General features: G+C 43.4%; 1 long non-coding RNA gene across 1 annotated transcript; it reads left to right on the plus strand.

The window, feature by feature from the left end:
- The first annotated feature begins 203 nt into the window (after positions 1–203).
- LOC117525196 lies at positions 204–4318 on the plus strand. The gene is made up of 3 exons (XR_004564978.1): positions 204–214; positions 1100–1101; positions 4205–4318. It is a non-coding gene; the product is annotated as an uncharacterized LOC117525196 (long non-coding RNA).
- Positions 4319–17452: the final 13134 nt, after the last annotated feature.

The raw sequence follows: 17452 nt of genomic DNA on the forward strand, positions 1-17452 counted from the left end.
GTATAAAAGGAGCATGCTCAAAAGGCTCAGCCATTCACAAGCAAAGATGGGGCGAGGATCACCACTTTGAGAACAACTGCTTGAAAAAACAGTCCAGTTGCAAGGAATTTAGGGATTCCATCATCTACAGTCCATAATATAATCAGAAGATTCACAGAATCTGTAGAACTTTCTACATGTAAGCGGCAAGGCTGAAAACAAACATTGAATACCTGTGACCTTCGATCCCTCAGGCGGCACTGCATTAAAAACCAACATTATTGTGTAAAGGATCTTACCGCGTGGGCTCAGGAACACTTCAGAAAACCATTGTCAGTTAACACAGTTCATTGCTGCATCTACAAGTGCAAGTTAAAATTCTACCATGCAAAGTGAAAGCCATACATAAACAACATCCAGAAACACAGCTGCCACCTTCTCTGGGCCTGAGCTCATTTGAAATGGACAGATGCAAAGTGGAAAAGTGTGCTGTGGTCTGATGAGTCCACATTTCAGATTGTTTTTGGAAATTATGGACGTCGTGTCCTCTGGACAAAAGAGAAAAAAGACCATCCAGATTGCTACCAGTGCAAAGTTGAAATGCCAGCATTTGTGATGTTATGGGGTGTGTTAGTGCCCATGGCATGGGTAACTTACACATCTGTGATGGCACCATCAATGCTGAAAGGTACATCCAGGTTTTACCTTTTTCAGGGATGTCCCTGCTTATTTCAGCAAGACAATGCCAAGCCACATTCTGCACTTGTTACAACAGCGTGGCTTTGTAGTAAAAGAATGCAGGTACTAGACTGACCTGCTTGCAGTCCAGACCTGTCACCCATTGAAAATGTGTGGCGCATTATGAAGTGCAAAATACGACAATGGAGACCCCGGACTGTTGAACAACTGAAGTCGTACATCAAGCAAGAATGGGAAAGAATTCCACCTACAAAGCTTCAACAATTAGTGTCCTCAGTTCCCAAATGCTTATTGAGTGTTGTTAGAAGGAAAGGTGATGTAACACAGTAGTAAACATACCACTGTCCCAGCTTTTTTGAAATGTGTTGCAGGCATCCATTTCAAAATGAGCAAATATTTGCACAAAAACAATAAAGTTTAGCAGTTTGAACATTAAATATCTTGTCTTTGTGGTGTATTCAATTGAATATAGGTTGAAGAGGATTCGCAAATCATTGTATTCTGTTTTTATTTACAGTTTACACAATGGCCCAACTTCATTGGATTTGGGGTTGTATATCTGCCACCATTTTAAACAAGTACTTGTCTTGCCCCAAAGTTCAATATGAGTGAGATAACATGTGACCATCAATTGTGTTGTCAACACCGTTTTCCTGCCAAATTCCATTATACTTGAATTATATCAATAATTCAGCTATGAAATGCAATGAGACTGAAATTTTAACTGACAGTTTCAGGGTATTTTTCAGGGGATGCAGTACTAGCACAGGTATCATGCAGCCTGTGCAAAATCAGGCAACTGGTTTTAAAATTTCCACTGATTCTGTTCTTTATGGTATAAAGGCAGGAAGTGCTGCTGATCTTGTGAGCTACGATAATGTTAGAGCAAATTGCTATAAATTACATGCGGCACCTAGGAATTTAGAACCCAGAAAAAAGGGAAAAAAAATGATTAAATGTTGACACAGCCTGTGTAAATTTCAGAATGCCTCCAAGTGTGTATAGAACTGTTCTATCTGGACACAGAATCAAGCACACTGTTATCTTCTAAAACATTTCAGTAAATTATACTGCAGTGTGCTTAGTCAGAGAAAATCGATTCAATGCTGGATATGGGAACTATAATAACACTTTGGAAAAGCATTCTAAAATAATACTTTTAATTTTATTCTTAAGAGGCAATTTACTGTTCACAGGTTTTGCTTTTTAGAGGGAAACCATTGCACATTGTAATATCTTGTAATTGGTGGAAATTTCAGAGACCTGCTTTACAACAACTTATATATCAGGTGGAGAGACGTTTATGAAATTAGATTACATGATTGGTTCATATAACAGCTGCTATAATGTAGTATGAGAAACTGTTGGAATAACTGGGTTAGCTAGTCACTAACCACTGAAAAAGTAGAAACACACTTTGGAATGCTCATACGTCCATAAAAGCCTGATAGTCCATCCATCAGTTTTCTATACCCCGCTTACTTCATTTTAGGGTCACTGAAGGTGTGGGGGGTGTTGAAGCTTATCTCAGCAGTCACAGGGCATGAGGTGGTGTACACCCTGGACAGGACACCAGTCTGTTGCAGGGCACCTGATAGTCTCCATGACCTGAAGTCTAAATTTAAACATAAAAACATTCAATTCATGACACCACTCCACTGGACCACCCCTGCCCTGAAGTACATTTTTTTGTCCACCAAATCTGCAATTGGATATACACCAATGTACACCTATGGAGAGACAATCATGGGATCCTGAAAGCTGAAGTTTGATCCTTATTGCTAACCTGTCATCCTGTTCTATGATGCTGATCATTTATCCCTGATCATGTTGCTAAACGTTTAGCCTGATCACTGAGGAACAGGTGCTTATGCACAGAATATCATGGATAAATGTAAATGTTTTTGTCAATTGTTTCACAAAGAGAAAATTGTATGTATTATAGACACATTACATTCCTTCAACCTTTTATCCCGGTCTGGTTTGCAGTGGCAGTAGATCAAGCAGCTCACCACACAATTCCCTAGCTTCAGCCAACTCCTGTAACTCTTTCTGGGGAAAATCCCAAGGTATTCCCCAGCCAGCTGGGAAATATAATCTCTCCAGTGTGTCCTGGGTGTTCCCCAGGGCCTCCTCCCAGGTGGAAGTGCCTGGAAGAGCCCCTTAAGGTGCGTTTACACATAACCAAGATACGTTACGAGTGTCATTTTTCTGTCATTCTTGACACATTCCTGACATTCTTAATGTGACTTAACACATCTGAATAGGTTTCTTAATAGTGCGTGTTGGTGCGTGATATTCTTGATATTCGTGGAGCATGTTTTTGCCTGTCAAATAATTTTCCACGAATGTCACACACCACCCTCATTTCGTCTCACGTCGTGGAGGTCGCAACTGAGCGTGTTGATCCGTCTTGATGAGTAGTGATCCTTAATAGAACGTGACAACATTCGTAGTGGTTCCTGTGATGGTTCTTGGAGCCCAAACTGTTACACGTTATTACGAAGTGACAAGAAAACTGTCAAGTTTTGACACAACTTGTAACGCGGTGTCACATTCACTGCGCGCCACGACAAATCAGTTTTCTGTCACGTGCGCACAATTAAACTCGGCTCCAAGTGTCGTTCCTGCTGAAGCTCCTCAGGACGCTCCTGCAGGTGTTCCACCTGCTATTGTAACCGATGAGCGGGAGAACGAGTCTGAGGCAGAGGAGCAAGAGGAGACTCACATGCAGCCAGACATCTCTGCACCTCCTCCAGTCCGGCGGAGGAAGAAGCGTGTGCACAATTAAACCCTGCTGTACCCCATTCAGTTTGATTGCTGACACCAAGTCGGCTAAAAGACTAATTTCAGTGCTCTTCAGCGCGATCCTGCAGGTGTTCCACCTGCTACATGTGCCTGATGTTTGGGAAAATGCGCAAGACAAGAGCCGCATGAAGCCACACATCTGGCTCTGTCCTCCTCCTCCTCTCTGCGCCACTCCATGGCACAGAGCCCAACTACGCATGCAGTTGCAAAGTTCTTCTGAAAAACTGGAGCAATCTGAATTCGGTTGGATGAATATGGGTGTGTGTGTGGAGACAATTCACCTCGTTCACAACATGACAGAACTTAACGATGCGCTGTTACGCGCAATAGCGCGCAACAACGCGGAACACTATTCTTGACTGTGCAGAACAGTTCCTGATAATTCTCCAGCAACACGTGCCATTAATCATAACGTGTGGTAACAGGTTGCAGCATTTCCCAAGGACACCTGACGCCTCTGCCCCGAATAATCACATTTGTGATCAGCGGCCAAGAATGTGTACTTCGTGGCATTCATGACTTGTCGTCGTTATGTGTAAATGCAGCATTAGGGAGGCAACCAGGTAGCATCCTTACCAGATGCCCGAACCACCTCAACTGGCTCCTGTTGATGCAAAGAAGTAGCAGCTCTACTCCGAGTCCCTCCTGGATAATCAAGTTTCATACCCTGCAAATCTGGTACCCAATAGTCCAGCAGCATCCCCCACAGGTTATCCAGAGGGACCCAGTCATACGCCCTTACCATGTCCACAAAACACATGTAGATTGGTTGGTCACACTCTCAAGACCCCTCCAATATCCTTGCAAGGGTAAAGAGCTAGTCCACCATTCCACAACCAGGATAGACCTCTCTGACAACCAAACTTTCCGACCCTTTATGACAGACACAAATACGGATGGAGACACCTCACCCCAATCAGGGAAGCTGGAGCCTCCTCCTGGTGCTGGGCCTGGGGGGGAGCAGCTCGCAGGCAAGCACCAGGTGACCCACAATGGTGACCCACCTGGTGACCCACAATGTCCCATGGCCCACATCCCACATCCCATGGTCTACAACCATGGGATGTGGTCATGCTCAGCCCAAATAAACAACATGGTGTCTTCTCCATGTGGGATCACCACCTACAGGGAGTCCATAGAGGGTCTGGTACACTGTTCTTTTGTCAGTGCACACAGGCAAATGCCCACACGGATGGACACTCAGTTATGGAACTTGACTCTTGGAATGTGGAACATTACCACTCTGGGAGCCTGAGCTTGTGCGGAAGGTTGAGCGATACCAACTAGAAATAGTTGCACACACAGCATAGGCTCTGGAACCATACTTCTGGAGCATAGCTGGACTCCAGGGTGACAGGCACCATGTGGGTGTGGGGATACTCACAAGTCCCTGGCTGAGTCCTGTTATTTTGGAATTTTCGCTGGTGAACGAGAGAGCTGTTTCTATGCAACATTGCTTTGCAGAGAGGAATCTGACTGTTTTTTGTGTATATGCACCAAACAGCAGTTCAGAGTATCCAGCCTTGTTTGAGACTCTGAGTGGGATCCTGGAAAGGTTCCTGTGGAGACTCCTTAGTTCTACTGGGGGACTTCATTGTTCACATGGGCAACAAAAGGGAAACTTGGAGGGGAATGACTGGGAGGAATGAGGCCCCCCTGATCTGAACCCAAATAGTATTTTATTGTTGGACCTTTGTGCTGCACATGTATTGTTCATAATTGTGCCACACACCTTAGGTCAATGTTGTATTCATGTCATCAGACCTGTGGCCATGTGTCTTGGACACTTGGGTGAAGAGAGGGATGGAGCTGTCAACTGATCACCACCTGGTGATGAGTAGGCTCAGATGGTGGGGTAAGCTGCCTCGCCGACCTGCAAGATCTGAACGTGTTGTGAGGGTTTTCAGGGAATGTTTGGTGAAAGAGCCTGTGGCCTTCAACTTAAACCTCTGAAGAACCTTCTCCTAGATCCCTGGGGAGATCGGAGACATGGAAACAGAGTGGTCCATGTTCAAGGCCTCCATTGCTGAGGTGGCTGCTTTTGGCTTTTAGGCTTTAGACACATTGCAGATCAACTATAATATTACAAGAAAAAAGTCTCTCAAAATATTGGAATAGTTACAAGGCGCATTGTTGTTTTGATGTTGAACTGAATAGGTGAAAGAAGTGATTTTTTTGCAAACTATCAAAGCATACTCACTCATCTTCAACCACTTATCCGAGATTGGGTCAGGAGCACTATCAAAGTATGTAGTAGCTTATTTAGGGGATCAGAATGTACCACAGCTTCATGTCATGAAGTGCCTCGTTTGTGCAACACCACCTTTTCCTCCATCTCTGTACACCGGATCTCTGTGCAGCCTGCCATGGGTAGCCATCGTGGTGCTCACTCCTAGCAAACTTGGAGAGGAAGAAATTCTCCAAAAAATATGGTCCAAACCAGAGATAATTTTTGTACTCTTCCATTAGTTTTTACATTTAGAAATTGTTTTAATTTACGCTGATCAGCCGTAACATTGTCACTTCATGCCTAATATTGTCTGGGTTCCTCTGTTGCCATCAAAACAGTCCTGACCCACAAGACCTCTAAGGATGTACTGTGGTATCTGACAAAAATAAATTATATAGCAGCAGACCCTTTTGCTGGATTGGCCCACAAGTCAATGAGCCGTGGCCACCCGGTTCATTGGTTTTCCTTCTTTGGACTACTTTTGGTAGGTGCTGACAATAACAGACTGGGAACATCCAACAATAGCTGTAGTTTTAATAATGATCTCACCCTTTCATCTTGACATTATAATTTGGTCCATGTCAGTGTCACTCAAATCTTCATGCATCCCTAATTTTGGGGCTTCCAACATATCAACTTTAAAGACAAAATGACACTTCACTTGTCAGTGGCCACAATGTTATGGCTTATTCGTGTATTTTTTTCCCCATTCAATTTCAGTAAAGTTGGAGAGTGATGATAAGAGCTAATGTGCACCTCAGTGCAAAAAAGTAAAGTGAACGCATGTCTTGAACTTGCACATATAATGAAGTGGATTGTCAGTTCACACTTGTCTTGGATGAAAATTAAGATCCAGGCTTGCAATAACTTTTGGTCTTGTGGAGCATTGTTCCTGGCATGATCCAGCACATTCATGCACATTTTTTATGTTACAGCCTTATTCCACAATGGAGTAAATTCATTTTTCCCACAAAATTCTTCTCACAACCCCCATGATGACAACATGATTTTTTTTTGTAAATGGTTGCAAATTTATGAACAAGAAGAGTAATCCGAGATTTCTGATGGCTGCCAAGGGTAGATAAGGACTCAAAATAACAGAATGTGATTTACATTGTGATCCAGACTTTACCTGGATCCAGATTCCACAACACAATGCAATAAATCCGGATCACCTATAACATTTAATGGAGTCTTCCATGGTCTAATATCTATTTGTGGTGAAAATTTCATAAAAATCCATGCAGTAGCTTTGACATAATCTTGCTAAAATACAGACAGACAAATAAATAAATGCCAATGATTTTATTACATTCTTGGCAGACATAATAAAAACTAAGACATGACATGTTCGTAAGTACTCACCAGTGTTGCCACAGTTACTTTGAAAAAGTAACTTAGTTACTTTACTGATTACTCAATTGTAAAAGTAACTTAGTTACTTTACTGATTACTCAATTGTAAAAGTAACTAAGTTAGATAACTAGTTACTTTTTTAGTTACTTTTCCCAGCTGCCGACAACAACCCTCTGCCACCTCAACATGACAATGATACCTGTTTTGCCAAAACTCACTTTATAGTCACCCTTTCTTGACTTCAATGAAAATAAATACTTGTTTTATAAAAAGTAAAATAAAGACGTCTTTCTTGACCTCATATTTAACTGTTGACAGCACTGTAACAGTAAAACTTGCAATTTCGAGCCTACATTGTTTATAAAGGTAACTATTAAATTCTAACATTTTTCTAACATTTAAATTCTCTCTAAACATTTTACTTGTCAAAATTATTATTATTTTAAGCAATATTAGTTGTAGTAAAAAACGGCTTCAAAACTGGACCTTTAATCTAGGGGTGTTGGGGGGGCACATCCCTCCCCCACGCCCCCATTCCATCTAGATTCGCCCCTGCTTTGGCGTTTGAGCACAAAGAATGGATAACATTTATTTATGCAGAAAACATGACCAGATTTACAGGTAAGAAAGTTTTATTGCGTTTTCACATCATGTGGTCCTCAGAAAGAGAGTTTAGGTGCATTTGAGTGTAAAATAGTGTTAGTTGTTGACGCGTCGCGGAGGATCAGCTGTTTTTAACGACCAGATACAGAGCGGCTCAGCTCAGAATTCTAAATAAAGGAGGAAAAAAAGTATAAAAATGTCTTTGTAAAGTTCAGTGCAGGTGTGCTGATCACCGCGCTTTAAGAGGTGAGGACGAGTCGAGCAGAGGCAAAAAACCGCGGATAAAAAGCTCACAGCTCGCTTAAAGTGGGCAGTTCAGTCGAACCCCGACCTCCTGCCCACAGACTAAGTTTAATGCTGCTATCAACCCACAATGAAAAATAATAGTAACGCACAGTGACATGGAGAAGTAACTTTAATCTGATTACTGATTTGGAAAGATTAACGCGTTAGATTACTCGTTACTAAAAAAAGTGGTTAGATTAGAGTAAACGCGTTACCGGCATCACTGGTATTCACACCCTTTGCTCAATACTTTGTTGATGCACCTTCGGCAGCAATTACAGCATCCAGTCTTCTTGAATATGATGCCACATGCTTGGCGCATCTATCTTTGGGCAGTTTTGCCCATTCCTCTTTGCAGTGCCTCTCAAGTTCCATCAGGCTGGATGGGGAACATCGGTGCACAGCCATTTTCAGATCTTTCCAGAGATGTTCAATTGGATTCAGGCCTGGGCTCTAACTGAGCCTCTCAAGGACATTCACAGAGTTGTCCTGAAGCCACTCCTTTGATATCTTGGCTGTGTGCTTAGGGTCATTGTCCTGCTGAAAGATGCCCTGTCACCCCAGTCTGAGATCAAGAGTGCTCTGGGGAAGGTTTTCATCCAGGATGTCTCTGTACATTGCCACATTCATCTTTCCCTCAATCCTTACTAGTTTCCCAGTTCCTGCCACTGAAAAACATCCCTACAGCATGATGCTGCCACCACCATGCTTCACGGATGGTGTCTGGTTTCCTCCAAATATGACACCTGACATTCACACCAAAGAGTTCAATTTTTGTCTGATCAGAGCAGAGAATTTTGCTTCTCATGGTCTGAGAGTCCTTCAGGTGCCTTTTAGAAAACTCCAGGTAGGCTGCCATGTGCCTTTAACTAAGGAGTGGCTTCCGTCTGGCTACTCTATTATATAGACTGATTGGTGGATTGCTGCAGAGATCGTTGTCCTTCTGGAAGGTTCTCCTCTCTCCACAGAGGAATGCTGGAGCTCTGACAGAGTGACCATCAGGTTCTTGGTCACCTCCTTGACTAAGGCCCTTCTCCATGATTGCTGACTTTAGACAGGCAGTCAGCTCTAGGTAGAGTCCCGATTCATCCGAACGTCTTCCATTTGTGGATGGTGGAGACCACTGTGCTCACTGCGACCTTCACAGCAGCAGAAATGTTTCTCTATCCTTCTCCAGAGTTGTGTCTTGAGAGACAGACAATTCCTTTGACTTTCTGCTTGGTTTGTGCTCTGACATGCACTGTCAGCTGTGGGACCTTATACATAGGCAGCTGTGTGCTCTTCCAAATCATGACCAATAAACTGAATATACCCCAGGTGGACTCTAATGAATCTGTAGAAACATCTCAAGGATGATAAGTAGAAAAAGGATGCACCTGAGCTCAATTTTGACCTTCATGGCAAAGGCTGTGAATACTTATGTACGTGTGATTTCTTATTATACATTAATAAATGTGCAAAAATCTAAAAACAACATTTTTTTCAGATTCTCATTATGGGGTAATGTGTGTAGAATTTGAGCAAAAAATTAATTTAATCCATTTTGGAATAAGTGAAGCATGATACACTGTCTGTGCACTTACTGATGCACTGTAGCTGCATCTGTATTGACACCCATCTTTCACCAAGCTGTGGCAGATAGGTGGTTCTTATCTTCTCGATGGACTAGTTGTCTGCCTGGGTGCTTGCCATTCATGATTTAAGTTTTATGTAAGAAGCAGAGGTGGGAGTAAGTCACCATCAAGTCACTCTCAAGTGATGAATCAGCAAGTCTCGAGTCATAATGACCACCAATTGCTTGCAAACTGACTTGGGACTTGCAGATTGACAACTTGACAGTGACTTACTCCCACCTCTGGTAAGAAGGCATTATTTCAAAAGGTGTGCACTTGCATGGAGCCACTGCTATCCTAATTCCTCCTAATTATGCCAGTTAATCATTAAATCACTTTAAAACTTCATAATATCAATTTCTCAATTCTGTTGGAGGCAGTCAACTTGGTGTACATGCAAGATCATAAGTTCTTGAACAGTTTTTTTCTTCTTAATTTTGCCTCTGTGCACCATCACAGTGAAGATGAAATAAAACAATCAAGAAGTATTTGTGAAGTCTGATAAGTTGAATTCATTTAACAGTTGTACCCACTGAGGAATTAAAACCTTTTTTTATTTACAATCCTTCTGTTTTCAGAGGCCAGATGTATTTCGTAAAGTAAATATATGTATTTTAAATAAAAATAATCACTTTTTCAACCAGTTCTCTTTAGATAAGTCAGCTATATGCCTTTGACCTCACTGGATAAGTGCATCAAGCCTTCTCTTTTCTCCTGTTTCCATGGTGATACATGTTATCTGTCTTCCCTTGAAAAGAACATTGTATGTCCTCAGGCACGAGGTTTACTCAAGATTAACGTTACTCTGAGTTGACTGAACTAATTATCACCTGTTCTAAAACTGGAAACTGAGTTGGACAGTTCAGAAGTAGTTAAACAAGACTTCAGGTTTGCACTCAGAGTTTGTTAAAGTTGCTTTGAGAAACAGGCCCCTGCTTGGATGTGTGTTTGTGTGTGCCTACAGTGAAAGTGTGTGCTTGTGGGTATTCATACACGTGTATGCTTCCTACATATGATTAGATTCATTTGAATTCGATAGAACCTTTTTAATCCCTCTGTCTTCCTGTTATTCCTCCTCCTCCAAGTGAGGAGTTGCACAGTCTGATGGCCTGAGGAACAAAGGAGATTTTCAGTCTGTTGGTCCTGCACTTGGGAAGGAGCAGTCTGTGGCTGAAGAGGCTCCTCTAGTTGCTGATGACAGTGTGCAGAGGGTGACTGGCATCATTAATAATGTCTAGCAGTTTCTCCACTGTATTCGTCTCCGCCACTATCACCAGTGAGTCCCTCTTCATGCCAACCACAGAGCCAGCCTGTTTGTCTAGCCAGGATGTGTTCGTCGTGGATGTGTTGCTCCCCAGAACACCACGGTGTAAAAGAGAATGCTGTCTACCACACACTAGTAGAACATCCACAGGAATTTCCTGAAGGTGATCAATGATCGCAGTCTGCTTAGAAAGTACAGCCTGCTCTGTCCCTTTCTGTTCCGGTGGTTGATGTGGGTTGTCCAGTCCAGTCTACTGTCCAGCCACAGCCACAGGGTACTTGTAGGAATCCACAGGCTCTACCTCAACTCCGTCAATCAGATTGCGATCTTGGTCCTTATTTCCCAAAGCCAATGATCAGCTCCTTTGTCTTTGATGTGTTGAGCTGTAGATGATTTGTGTGCCACCAGACAGCAACACTCCTCCTTTCTGTCATCCCTGATGCATCCAACAATGGTTGTGTCATCTGTGAAGTTCTGGATAAGACACAGCTCAGAGTTGTAGCAGAAGTCAGAGGTGTACAGGGTGAAGAGAAAAAGGGCCAGCACCATGACCTGGGGTGCTCCGGTGCTGCTGATCACAGTGTTAGAGGTAGTGTCCCTCAGCTTGACATACTGTGGCCTGTCGGTGAGGTAGCTGGAGATAAAAGTGACCAGGCAGGGGTCCACTCGCTTTCTGTACAGTTTGTCCTGAAGCACAAGGGGCTGGATATGGTGTAGGTGCTCAGGAAGTCCAGAAAGAGAATCCTCACTGTGCCGCTTCTTTTATCAAGGTGTGAGTGGACTCGGTGTAGCAGGTAGAGGGTGACATCATCCACACCAACACCTGCCTGATATGCAAACTGTAGATGTTCCTGGGCATGTCACACCTGGGGTTTGAGGAGGCTGAGGAAGAACCACTTCAACATCTTCATCAGGTGTGAAGTGAGTGCCACTGGTCAGAAGTCATTCAGCTCACTGGGCCAGTTCTTCTTAGGAACTGGAACGATACATGATGTCTTCCAGACATCACTCTCCCTAGCTAGGCACTCTTCCTTGCTGCAGGCTAAGGGTGAAGATATGTTGTCGTGATTCTCCCAGTTCAGTCGTGGTGATCTTCAGTAGTTGGGGACACACCTTGTCCGGGCCTGCTTCTTTCCTTGAATGAAGCTTCTTTAGCTGTCCTCTGACCTGGTCCACAGTGATTTGTGGAGTAGGCTTTGTTTAGGTGGGGGAGAAGGAGGAGGAGGAGGAGGGGGCTGCTGCTGTGATGTCTGGGGGGAGGTTTGCTGAGGGGAGTAGGAGGGATTGCTGCAGTGAGGGAGAGGGTGGGGGGCATGGACTGGTTGAACGTTTTGAAGAAGTCTTTAAGTTCATTTGCCCTCTCCATTGTCCCCCTATGAGTCTGGTCTTTGTGTTATGGCCTGTGATGGTTTTCACACCTTCCCAGACCTCTTTCATGGTATTTTCTTTCAGATTCTGCTCCACCTTTCTCCTGTAGTTGTCCTTTGCTTCCCTCATGCAGTGTTTCATGACTCCCACTGTGCCGACTTCACCGAAAAAGCTGTCCTTCTTGTTGAGGACAGCTTTGACTTCTTGGATTACCCATGTTTTGTTATTAGGGTAACAGTGGACAGTCTTGGTTGGGGAGACAACATCTGCACAGAAGTTAAGATAATCCATCAGACAATGTGTCAGCCCCTCTGTGTCCTCACCATGTGGGTTGATCAGCTCAACCCAGACCATGATGTTGCTGCAGTCTCTCAGGGCACTTCCCATTTCAGGGGACAATGTCCTGAAGTAGTGAGTGGTTACCAGCTACCTTTGAACCAGGGGGTGTACTGTAGTTGTAGGTGGACAAGGTTGTGGTCAGACTTTCGTAGAGTGGGGACTGGTGTGAGTCTGTGTGCATCCCTCACATTAACATACAGTAAATCAATTGTCCTGTCGTTTCTTGTTGGGCAGTCCACAACCTGGTGAAAAGCAGCCAAAGTAGAATCCAATGTCATCAGTGGTTCAGGGTGCTTTGTTTGCAGCCTTGCTGTGACAGTGTGAATCTTCTCATATGCAGTGGCTGTGTCCAAACTTGGGGGGGGTTAAACACAGATGGTGATTACATTACTAAGCTCCCTCAGTAGATAGTATGATCAAAGACTAACAGCTCAACACAAAACCATCTTTACGGAGATATGTTCTGGGTTACACCAGCTGTTGTTACCGTACTTGATGAGTCATCCACCTTTGCTTTTCCTGCACGCACTATCTTCTCTGTTGGCTCTCACAGCAGTGAATCCCAGCAAGTCTACGTTAGCATCCAGTATGAGGTGGGTTACCAATGTCGCCGTAAAGATAAACAAGCTGCACTCACAGCAAATCTGCTTGTTTTGCAGTGCAGACAGGTCGTCGATCTTGTTCGGCAGTGAGTTCACATTTCCCATGATTATGGAGGGATGGCTTGCAGCGCCTCCGGTTGTCTGCTAGCCTAGCCTTTAGCTTAGCCCCGGCCTTGCAGACCCTGGGTTTCCTCCTCAGCTCTGCTGGGATTGTGTGTCGTATTCCGGCTCGTCCCTTTGTTTTCAGAGTCAGCAGTTTCTCTTTTGCATAAGTGAGAAAGCTGGCTTCTAGTGGCATTGCAAAGTTAAAAAAATATCCACGGCATACATAGAAAGCACACGATGTCTTCGTGAGAACAGCAGATGGGTAGAAAGGATAGGAAAAAACCTTAAAAAGAGTTAAACCTGGAGACTACTGGGGAAGCAGACATCTCCCCATCCTCTACCGCTTGGCAATGCTCAGGCAGTGATGTCTCTCAGTTGAACCGAACAACTATGAAGAATTTTAATATTCTGTAAGCATCCACGCTCTACACTACACCTAAAGTAGTCCCACAGAAATGAATAACTGCACTGCAAAACAATGCATGACTTGCCGATGTATTAATTTGACAATGTTTTAAGTCACACGAATCGCAAAAATTTCAACTAAATCATTATTACTTGCCCTCTCACTGATGCATGCGTGTGGCTTCACGCCATGTTGGATGTCTTCTTGTTTATGTCCGGGAAACCTCGAAAGTAGTCCAGCAGACTTCCCACAAGCCCATATTGCAGCGATGACCTGGCAAAGTCAGAGCTGCGCGCAGTGTGCCATCTCCCACAGCAGCAGAACAAAAGATACTGCATTGGTTAGTACTCAAAGCAGATAATTCGGACAGCTACCACCATTGTCACTCAATATATGACATTGTCCTTTCACACAGTCTGCTCTCATGTGTTGGATTATGTCATTGAAACCCATCTTCTCCCCTGTCCTTAATTGTACCTAATAATCCAATTGCACTCTCACTATCAGTCTGCCAAGCACTATTAATATAAAATGGGGGCATCAAGGAATGAAGGTATACTAATGACATTCTCACAAAGTGAGCATTTGGTTCCAGTTTGAGGTCCACGGACTGAGTGTTGAAGTGGAAGTGAGATTGAATGACTATCAAATAGGCATTAACACTTAATACTTATATAAAGTGGGAAAGTTTTATTCTATATTTTGAAAATTATACAATTATAGCATGCCCTAAAACTGACACAGACACGACAGTGTGCATTAGAAATACTTTAACAGTCACCTCAAAGTGCCGTTTGGCTCTCAGTAATTTTTAATGTGAATATGACATGCATTTTCCAGTTACATTATTTGATACAGCTTAATAATGTTGTGTGGGCCACCAGAAGAGGAGGTACTGCTGGCCCACCACCAGAGGGCGCCCTGCCTGAAGTGCGGGCTTCAGGCACGAGAGGGCGCTGCTGCCACGGACACAGCCGGGAGTGACAGCTGTCACTCATTATTTCCTGACAGCTGTCACTCATTCTTCATCATATCACTCTATAAAACCCAGACGTCATCTCCACCTCATCGCCGAGATATTGTACTTCTATGGAGGTAACTTTCTCTGCCAGCATTAAGTGATTCCAAGAGCTATTGTGTTGCTGCTGTCAACCAGAGGACCGGCGTGGGTCGCGACTGTTTCGTCCTACGTTTCGTCAGATAAGTGCTTAAACAGACGCTGCACGAGTGTGTGTTAAAGGTGGAGGTGGCATTCCCACCGTTGTTGTTACGGGGTGTACACACACCCACACTTGACTGTCTTTGCTCTTCGCCAGCAGTACCAGATCCGGCAGTCGGGGACGGTGATCACCTGGGAATTCGGGACTTGGCGGCTCCAGTATTCACCAGGTTCGGTGGCGGCGGAAATCGTGTGGTTCCGGCTCTTCTCAGGACAGACGTCTTCTATCCTCGAGCCTGCCCACACGTCACCTTTGTGGATTGACTATTATCTGATTCTGAGATTGTCTGTATATTCGTTGTGCACCTTCACAACATTAAATTGTTACTTTTTTGGCTCATCTATTGACCGTTCATTTGCGCCCCCTGTTGTGGGTCCGTGTCACTACACTTTCACAACAAATAATACTGGTTTAAACCCCATTTTTGGCTTAAAAACTACATAGTAAGTCCCTTCGGCTGCTCCCTTGTTTGCACTCAAGTTCGCCACAGCAAATCCAAGGTGGATCTGCATGTTGAATTGGCATAGGTTTTACGCCGGATGCCCTTCCTGACGCAACTCCACATTACATGGAGAAATGTGGCAGGGGTGGGATTGGAACCCGGAAGCTTCTGCACTGAAACCAAGCACATTAACCACTTGGCCACCATCAACTACCTTAATTTTTCATAAAAATAGATTCAAAAAGCTGGATTGGGGAATTAGTTGTAATAGCTGATGACAGCTAGCCAGTATCCAATGGGACTATTTTTTTTAAAAACTCATCTATTTGGGTAATTCACATTTTCTTGCACAGCCATCCAAAACAGAGACAGGGTAGTCATGCAGAGATTTTTTTCACTGAGGATAGATACAAAGCTGGAACCAACACAGACCAACATCAACCAGTAGCCAGCACTCCCCTCACTTTAGGGTTTTCAATACATATTTTATGTCTAGTAATAAAACATACATTGTAGTTCAGTGTCATTGTCATGTTTTCAACTTGCAGGTCTATACTTTTATATATTATAGAGTTTGACCTTAAAAATTCTCTTGATGTATCAACAACAATATATTACCAAAGCATTGTTGTTACAAAACAGTAATATTAAAAAATGATTAACTGAGCGTGATGTACGGGGAAATATCAGACTGAGGTGTTGACAGTATGGATCAAGCATTAACGAGGTCCATGCAAAAAAACACTGAGGTATGATATTCCCATACAGACTGAGAAAACGAGGTTAATAATTTGTTTATTATATTGCTATTATATATATTAACATGCAAACTTGCGGTATCACCCAAATATGAACGCTTCTGATGGCTCGCTGTCAGACCTGTTCGCTTTACCACCATGAAGAACTTTAACAGATGGTCTGGTCGTTAGCTGGTACACTTTCAATCTGTGTGTTTTTTCTGATGCTGTTTAGATATTTATAGAGAATGTTCATATCCAACTTTAGTTTTTGGTTTGTAACAAAAGTGATACGCGACTGTCATGGTAACCTGTTGGATATGGGAAAATATCAGATGGGAAATCAGACAATCAGAGCATGCATAGCATCACAGTGATACAATAAAACACATATATCAATTTTGTATTGTCCACATGACTTTTAACTTAGTTGATGTTGCAATGTTATACTCTACAGTTTGGAGCCAAAATGGATTAAACAATGGTAGAATGGTTGCATGTTACTTAGGGAAAAAGTTAAATTTTAGGAAGGATTGATCAAATGTTGAAGCCACACAGAACCATATATTGTATTCATTCTTTCATTTTCTACCACTTTTCCAGGTCTGGGTCATGGTGGCAACAGACAAAGCAGCTCATTGCTCAACCCCCTATCCTTGGCCAAGTCCTGCAACTCTTCCTGGGGTTTCCAAAGCGTTCCCAAGCCATCTGGGAAATTTAATCTCCCCAGCATGTCCTGGGTCTTCTCCAGGGCCTCCTCTCAGTTTGAAGACCTCACTAGGGAGATGGGACATCCTCACCAGATGCCCAATCCACGTCAACTGGCTCCTTTCAATGCAAAGAAGCAGTGGCTCTACTCTGAGTCCCTCTCAGATAGTCAAGCTTCTCACCCTGTTCAGGAGTGTAAGGTCAGATACCCAACGGAGGAATCTCATTTCTGCTGTTTCTATCTATGACCTTATCCTTTCAGTCATTACCCAACATTTATGACATAAGTGAAGAGAGGAGCATAAATCGACTGGTAAATCGAAAGTAGTGATGCTGTGGTCTGGGGAATCAGTCAAGCTCCTACAATATTGAAAGTCTTGTCTTCTGGCTCAGGAAAACAATGTCACATCACTTCAAAGTGATGTGATGTTGTTTTGCTGCTGGTGACAGTCAGGTACAGCACTCAAAAAGCATCCGTCAATCAATCCCATGCCACAATCCGCCAATCAATCTCATGCCACAACTTACATCTGTAATGTACATACATTATAATACGACCAAATCACAATCAATGAATTTGTTTCAAATGTAAGGCACAGATGTGCTCTCAAAGCTAGCTTCTTGTTTGTTAACCTGTGGCATCTATTGGAAAACAGGTAAGGACAAATCACAGAGCTTCTGCGGTTGG

Source organism: Thalassophryne amazonica, chromosome 14 (assembly GCF_902500255.1).
Source record: "Thalassophryne amazonica chromosome 14, fThaAma1.1, whole genome shotgun sequence".
In the NCBI taxonomy this organism is placed as follows: Eukaryota; Metazoa; Chordata; class Actinopteri; order Batrachoidiformes; family Batrachoididae; genus Thalassophryne; species Thalassophryne amazonica.